This window comes from Vidua macroura, chromosome 5 (genome assembly GCF_024509145.1).
Source record: "Vidua macroura isolate BioBank_ID:100142 chromosome 5, ASM2450914v1, whole genome shotgun sequence".
Classification (NCBI taxonomy): Eukaryota; Metazoa; Chordata; class Aves; order Passeriformes; family Viduidae; genus Vidua; species Vidua macroura.
This window is the reverse complement of record NC_071575.1, coordinates 34,528,077-34,535,959: the sequence shown is the minus strand read 5'-3', so window position 1 is coordinate 34,535,959 and position 7,883 is coordinate 34,528,077.

Sequence of the window (7,883 nt, the reverse complement as noted above, 5' to 3'; positions counted from 1 at the left end):
AGGGCACCTAACCTCAGGGATATATGGGTTTAAAAATATTTTAAAATATTTAAAATTGTCTGAATCAATTTTTAGACAGATGAGACATTTAACTTTAAGACTGCATTCTGAACTTCATCTTTTTAAAGACTGGAGGAAGACTACAGGTGGTGTAATTCACAAAGTGAGCCAAGTACCTCTAGGACTGTATCTCACACAGGTGAATGTTTTTTTTTTTTTTGTAGCCAAGTCAATAGGTGAGGAATGGTTTTTCCCCTTTTCTCTTTTGTGGATTTTCCATTAAGCAAAATCAAAAACCTCATGTCTCAAGCTCAAAAGAGTTCTATCCCAAAGACTATCAAGGCACAAAAAAATACCATGAGTCTTGTCTGGACAAACAAAGCCAAACTCAAAAAACAAAAAGGAAGTATAGAGAAGGTAGAAGGAAGGACAGGTAACATTGGGGGAATACAGAAACATTGTCCAAGCATCCAAGGGATGAAGTTTGGAAAGCTAAAGCCCAAATGTAATTGAATCTGGCTAGGGATGCCAAAAACAACAAAAAGGGCTTCAAGAAAAGGAAGAATAGGGAAAGTATGGATCCATTGCTCGAAGAGACAGGTGACCTGATTACACACGGCATGAAAAGGCAAAGGTACTAAATGTCCTATTTGTCTCAGTCTTTACTAGCAAGACTGTCCATCAGCAGTCCCAGGTTTCAGACACCATGGAAAAAGCCTGATGCAAGGAAGATGCACCCTTAGTGGAAGAAGATCAGGTCAGAGAATCCTTAACAATACATAAATCCATAGGACCTGATGGGATGCACCCAAAAGTGCTGAGGGAGATTGCTAATGTCATCATGAAAGCCACCCTTGATAATCTTTGATCAGTCATGGCAACTGGGAGAAATGGTCAAGGACTGACAGAAAGCAAATGTCACTTATATCTTCAAAAAGTGTAAGGGGGAATACCTAGGGAACTACAGGCTGGTCAGTTTCACCTCCACCTCAGGGAAGGATGGAGCCATGTTCTTCTCAGTGGTGCCCAGGGGCAATGGACACAAACTGTAGCACAGGTGGTTTCAAACATCATGAATTGTTTCTTTACTGTGAAGGTGAATGAGCACTAGCATATAATTGGAGATATTCAAAAGTAATCTGGACTCCAGGTGGCCTAGCTTGCGCAGGAGATTTGGACTAGTTCCTACAGAGGTGCCTTCCAAACTCAATAATTTTCCAATTCTGTGAAATAATCCTGAGAGTTAAGCCTGGAGTGCAAATCCAGCTCCTATCTCCAAGTCATTGTCCCATCTCTGGACAACAAAATGAGTCTTCTTCTTCCTCCTGTCCTGACTCCCCTTTGTACTGCACAGGTTAGCAATGGTAACTAGGAGAGAGGAAGTGTGGGCTGGAGCTGCTTGAGGCTGACAAAGGACAGCTTCTTTCTAAAGTTCATGACAAAGGATGAAAATTTGAGCTAGGATAGCTTGAAGTTATACCAGAGTTTGCTTTTCATTTATTTTTTTTTAAAGTTACACTGCCTGATCCTTTTGATATAAAAGTACAGAAAGAAAGCAAAATTAGATTGAAAATATTTGTGAAGACATGTCATAATGAAGGAATTTTTTCTTTGGTAAGATGCAAACAAGTTAGTAAGAAAATTAGTACTTGTGATTTTGCCACTTGTTTTTACTCTCTATATTACAACACCTTTCTTTTCCTTATTAAAACATGCATTTGCAAAATGCTTATAGCTCTAGAGGTAACCTTGAAAAAATTCTAAAATCCTTAAAAGTGTATGCAGAAAATATTCAGCATATGAAGATGAAAATCATCATTGAAATTACAATGGAATTATCATTAGCCTTTTTACTGAGGACTAAGGCTGAGGATAATGATTGTTATTCAGCTGTTTTACTGAGGACTAAGGCTGAGGATAATGATTGTTATTCAGCTGTTTGATCTGTTGCTTGAACTAGCACTACAGGTATTGAGACAGAAATCAGAGGGAATTGGTCTTGATCCTAACACATCCTGATCAGACAGCTGGAAAGAAATCTACTAGTTGATATTGAGATATTTTGTTCTTATGTTTGGAGGAAAGAAAGAAAGAAAGAAGACTGTTAATGAAAAGACTGTTAAGAAAATAAGACTATTAATGCCAAAAATATCAGAAAAACTTTTTGGAGAAGTATTTTTTTCTCTAATTAATTTATTTTAATTAATGTAGTTCTTTAAATTTATCCATATCTTTTACTATTCTTTGTGTTTAGTCAGGCTGTTGCATTACTAGAATGTAAAGAAATTTATATAATTGGAATGTTTTCCTATACATGAGGATTCTTGGATGTGAAGATTTTTAAGATTGGTAATACCCCATAACAAACTAGGTAGTGATGGAACAGAAAATCTTATGATAGTTGTCTTAAAAATGTTAACCTATTTAAGCCATGCTGTTAGCTTTGGAAGGAAACTTGAATTGGTAACTCATAATTTTTCCTAGTGTTCAGAATTCTTGATTACCAGAAATAGAAATTAATGGCAAGTCAAAGAAGACTTGGAAAAATATCCACAATAGTTTCATACTCTTTATAGCAAGATCTTCCTTACAATTTACAAGGTAGTTCGGGTTGGTCAGTGATTGTGTAGCTCACAAGGTCTAGATTTGTATAATTATTAATAATGAACCTTGTGATATTTGGCTATGGGGCAGTTATTAAGCAGAAACAGCAAATTTTTCTATTTTATTCATGGTGTTTTATCTATTGTTTGGTCTGTTAGTGCTAGAATGAGAGAGTTTTAGCTTTTGATTTCTACATTTATCTATTACCTAACTAAAAGGAAAGAAGACAAAGAGCAAGCCAAAAATGGTGTAAAGAGTGAGCAAATAATGTTACAGGAAAAACAGGATGCTGTGAACTTATTTCTTTCATTAAATATGTTATCTGTGAAAAAATTAGGTCAGCTTTTTGGGAATTGAATTACAAGAAAGGATGCTTTTTTTTTTTTTTTTTTTTTTTTTTTTTTTTTTTTTTTTTTTTTATGAAATACCACAGTGTTCCACAGAGGGAGAGGCATCCTTTAGGGTGGCTTTTCACAAGAGACTTTTTAAATATCAAAGCATTAACTGCATATAAAAATCATTTTCAGCTGTTAATAAGGGCATGTAAAATTTTTATGAGATGAAACCCAAGTCTATTTGAAAAGTAAAGACTCAGCTTTTACTTGAGAATTTGTTTATATTCACCACAAGATACAGAGCCTGGACACTGGTTTTGCTAGCATAATATTCCCAGAGGCCAAGAAATCAGACTTTGGAATCTAGTTTCTAGAGACTATTATACATAGACACAACAATTTAAATGGGCTCTTTGGGGTTTGACACCCAGTAAAACAATGTTTGGGTGCAACCCATAAGACTTGGTTGTAAAATTATAACAAATTCCCAGGCTCATATTGGATGATTAAGCTGTCCTCTGTAATGAATATCTAAACATTTTACACAAATATTCATGAATTCAGTTTTCTGAAAGGCTGTGGTAACAACTACATAGCTCACTCACTAGAGAGATATATCTTCAAAATAAATGTGAAATTTAGCATCAGCTATTAAATTACACAAAAAATATAATTTGTTAGATAATTTCAAATGCATTGGATAACTGAGGAAGAACAAGATGAATATCCTATAGGTTTATAAGTAACCCAGCTACTCTAGTGAGAAGAAATATTGAGCATAAGTCCCCTAAAGCTATTATGGAAAAATAAATCCTGAAGATTTAATTTTGTACACTACCTAAAACACATACAAAGAAGTCATTCACTGCTTTCCCATAACAGAAGTGAGCAAATATTTGAACATGTAGTATGCATGTTGAAATTTCTTCCTTTGAGCCTTAAAATCAGAACCACATATCTACTTTGAGTAAATTTCAGGGTGCTTGGAGAAGAAAAATAGGACCGCAATGGTAAGGCAAATGACCAGGATTCAATTTGGTATGTCTGACTCATTGACATCCACTTCAATGACACTGCTTTAGCAGAGAAATTTGTTTTCCTGTCTTTTTTCCAGTTCCACAGAGCTTCCAGAAGTTATCGTGGTGGCAGAAGGTTCTTCACTGCCTTTGACACTGAATTTCTCCTTGATTTGTGAAAAGTCTCCATGAATCTGCTGTACTCATTTTACACAGGTAAAAATAACTATTGAGACACACAAAAAAAAATAGTATCTTGGGGTTGGGCATGTAGTCTCTGCTCTGTTATAATCAATGACTTTTGGCCTAAATTTAGTAAGTCTAAAATTTTACCTTGCAATCTAAAATTACTATAGGAATTTAATTCTGGAATTGAATTTCTGAGGGTGTAAATGTGAACATCTGGCAGCCCATTTCATTCATAAAAGAATGAGACCATGAGAAAATGTGGACTTGAATGTATAACTAAATGTATTTGGGCACACAGTTTTGCTGCTGGTTTACAAGAGTTTTTCTGCTTTATACAATATTCTTGGGCCTGAATTCATGCCTATTTTTCTTATTTAGATTCTTCAGGAATCCTGTGACATGCTAATTTGCAAGATGAGCTATAGAAAAAGCTATTTTTGGAGATTATTACTGATGTTATTTGGGGCAAACTCAGTGACAGCTACTATTGCTTCCCTAAGCTGCTGTGAAATTTCATCTGTTCTTTACCAGACGGAGCCACTCAAAAGTGGGATCATTCAAAAAATTCACAGAATTATTTGTTGTACGGCTTTGGATGATCCTGCATGCTTAAAAATATAGCACACAGTAATAAAAGACAGTTGCAATGAAATATGCTATTAAAATAGTACTTAGTCAATTTAGGTGTCAATTTCTTGTTTGTTTGCAAGACAATTCTGCAGATGAACGAAACCAGCACATCACCATGGTGTTTGAACATTAACTCTTCTTGTCATACAGTGAATAGTCATGGAGAGTGAAATAAGGATAATGAAATATGTCACAAGAATAAAATCCAGCAACTGTTGAGAATGGGATTGCAAGAATGAAACTTCAGGACGTGACCAGAAATGGAGCATATTAAGTTGAAGTCGGTTATAGAAAAAGAGGCCTTTCAGTACATGCTGATATGAAAATTGGCTATGGGCCAGGCTCCTAGCCAAGTCCGCTGCCCTGGCAATGCAACTGACAGCTTCTTGCAAAGGGATGTGACAAAAAATGAGATAAATACTAAAGCTGTGCCAACTACACTCTGTGCTCCTCAGAGTGTCTGATGAGTCATTAGCCCAGCCAGCAATGCAAGTTCTGCACTCTTTGTGCACCCAGAGCTCTCATGCGAAATTCAGAACTTTGAGTGTGAAAGCAGCTCAGTACTACATTTTAGGTACTATTTTGAAAATCTTAAGCATATGTGGTTTTGTGTGTTTAATTTTCATCTTTACCTGCATGCAAGTTGTATCTCCCCTCTCTCTCCTCATCCCTCCAAGACAGAAAACAGAATCAGTGTACCTTTGGTCTAGTCAAGCCTAGATATTCTGGGAAAAATCAGCTTTTCTGTTTTATCTTAGTCATTGAAGGTTGAAAATAGGACTTATAGTCATTGTAATTCTAATAATGGAGTTCTTCCAGTACTGCCTAACTTCTTCATACTCCTTGGGCTGTATTCTCTATTTCAGAAAGTGCTGCTGATAAAAAATATTTATATAACAGGTAATTTAAAAAATATTTTTATGACAATACTGACATTAACACTAACACTTAGATTGAGGGTTAATGGAATTTTTAATAGTTCTGTGAAAAAGACAATTTTCTGGGTAAAAAAACAAATAGTGAAATCAGTGATTATTTTTGTTATCAAGTTCAAAAGAAACATCAATAAAAATGTCAGTGCCTGAAGTCCTTTAGTCCCCTTCAAAGAATATATACCTAAATTGGAAAGTTTTGTAATAACAGTCCTTTTGCCTGTGATGCTTCTGGTCCAGTCACCTGGAAAGCAGTGGTAGAGGCATATGAAAGAAATGGGAATAGCGTTGGATGAAACAGCAGATTTTATTCTTGTAGAGACAAATAATCAATAATTGACACTTTCAGGAATCTGGGCAGCTCAGGGACATGGATTACCTGAAAATCAAAGTTCAACAACAGTCTTCATAAAAATTACATCAGGTTTGCAATTTAAATGCCCAACAGCAGAAATGCAAAACAGAAGCCAAAATTCTACAATGAATTTACCATGGACTCTTTCCTCTAGAATGGCTAAATACTGAAGAACTTATAATAAATTTTGCTTTTGCATGAAATGTTTTGCTTTCATAGCCTTGATTTGTTAGGTGATATAATGTGGAATTGGTTTTTTTAGCTGGTTTGTTTGGTTTTGGTTTTAGTTTGTTTTTAGATGGTTTGTTTGGTTTTGGTTTGTTTTTAAATTAAGGAATCTTTAAATTACCTATCTGGTTTTGTTTCTCAGATTTTCAAAGCCCAAGATAGTTTCAGAAAAAGAACTTAGATCAGGAAAAAAAAAAAAAAAAGAATGAAGTATATACAGTCCTGAACTGTAAGACCTCCTCATGGAGTAACCAAATGATAACATCAGTAATAACTGAAATTAGAATCACATTTTCACCCCAGAGGATCTCTAACTCATTTTCACATGGATTGAGTCAGACTTTGATTTTAGCACTTTCCAGAAGTATGTAAAAAGTGGCTTCTGTCTGCAGAGAGAGATGTTCTAGTGTTTTTCTAAGTCCTCATCATTTCTCTCCCAGCACACCAAACCCTCATTGCCAGAGACAGAAATAAACAGAAGGACATGAATTCTCAGCTCCTCCATGGGCAGAGGGGTGATTGAACATAGATTTTTTTTTTCAAGCAATAGTTATTTTGTAAAAAAGTTTTAATAGATTTCAAAAATGCTGTGATATATTTAATATTCTAAGACTGGATATTAAACTGGAATAATAACTATATCTACTTATGTGCCTTAGAAAGTGGTGGTTACTGATACTATTGCCATCACCATTCATGGAAACAGAAAAGTTTATTTTGGCTTGAACTTAACTCTGCACATCACTGCATATTTTAGAAAACTGTGACTGCCTTTAGTTTTTGGATATAAGTGCTATAGAGGACCCTGAAACTTATTCATACAAGACTAGCAATGTTTTGAGACAGATACAGTCTAAAAGTTGGACAAAAGGTGGTACAGAACCATAGCAAAGTAATTTAACATACATACTAATTCTTTAACTACAGTTTAACTTTGTGCTTATAAAAGGTCTCTAACCGAAATTTGAATTACCAAAGTCTTGTGTATTAGGACAATCAAAACATTTTGTATACAGAAGATGATATTTTAAATACTTTTCTGCTAATCTGTTTTCAAGATACATGTATCTTCAAACATGCATAGTTTACACTAGAGGATGCAGCTGTGTGGAAAAAAAATATTTTGAACAAAATAAAGGCTTCATATGAGATTTTTCAACTGAAGAAGTACCAGGCCATGTTTCATAGTTTGTTCTTTGCTAGATATATGCATAGAGACATACATATGTCCTTCAAGAAAGTCTACAGCTGCCTTTTTTTTCTCCAAGTTTCTCAAAGAGTAATTGCTACACACATCACTTGATATTACTTCAGAATTCTTTGTAGAGTGTGGATTTCAGGAACATCACATTTAAAAAAAAAAAAAAAGTCCTTAGAGGGAAAATTCATCAGTTCAGAAATCTGCTATAATGGTATTTATAAGTGAAGCTTAAGTTAATAGCATGCAGTTGGGAGAACCAGCAATCCCTTCTTTATCTTCTTAGCTATTCATATGAGATGTGATGAGTTTAATTAATGAAGTATGTTCCACAGATATTCTTTAGAAACATTCCTTCAGGTGGCATTCCATCAGTAGGATGCTAGCTAAAATAAA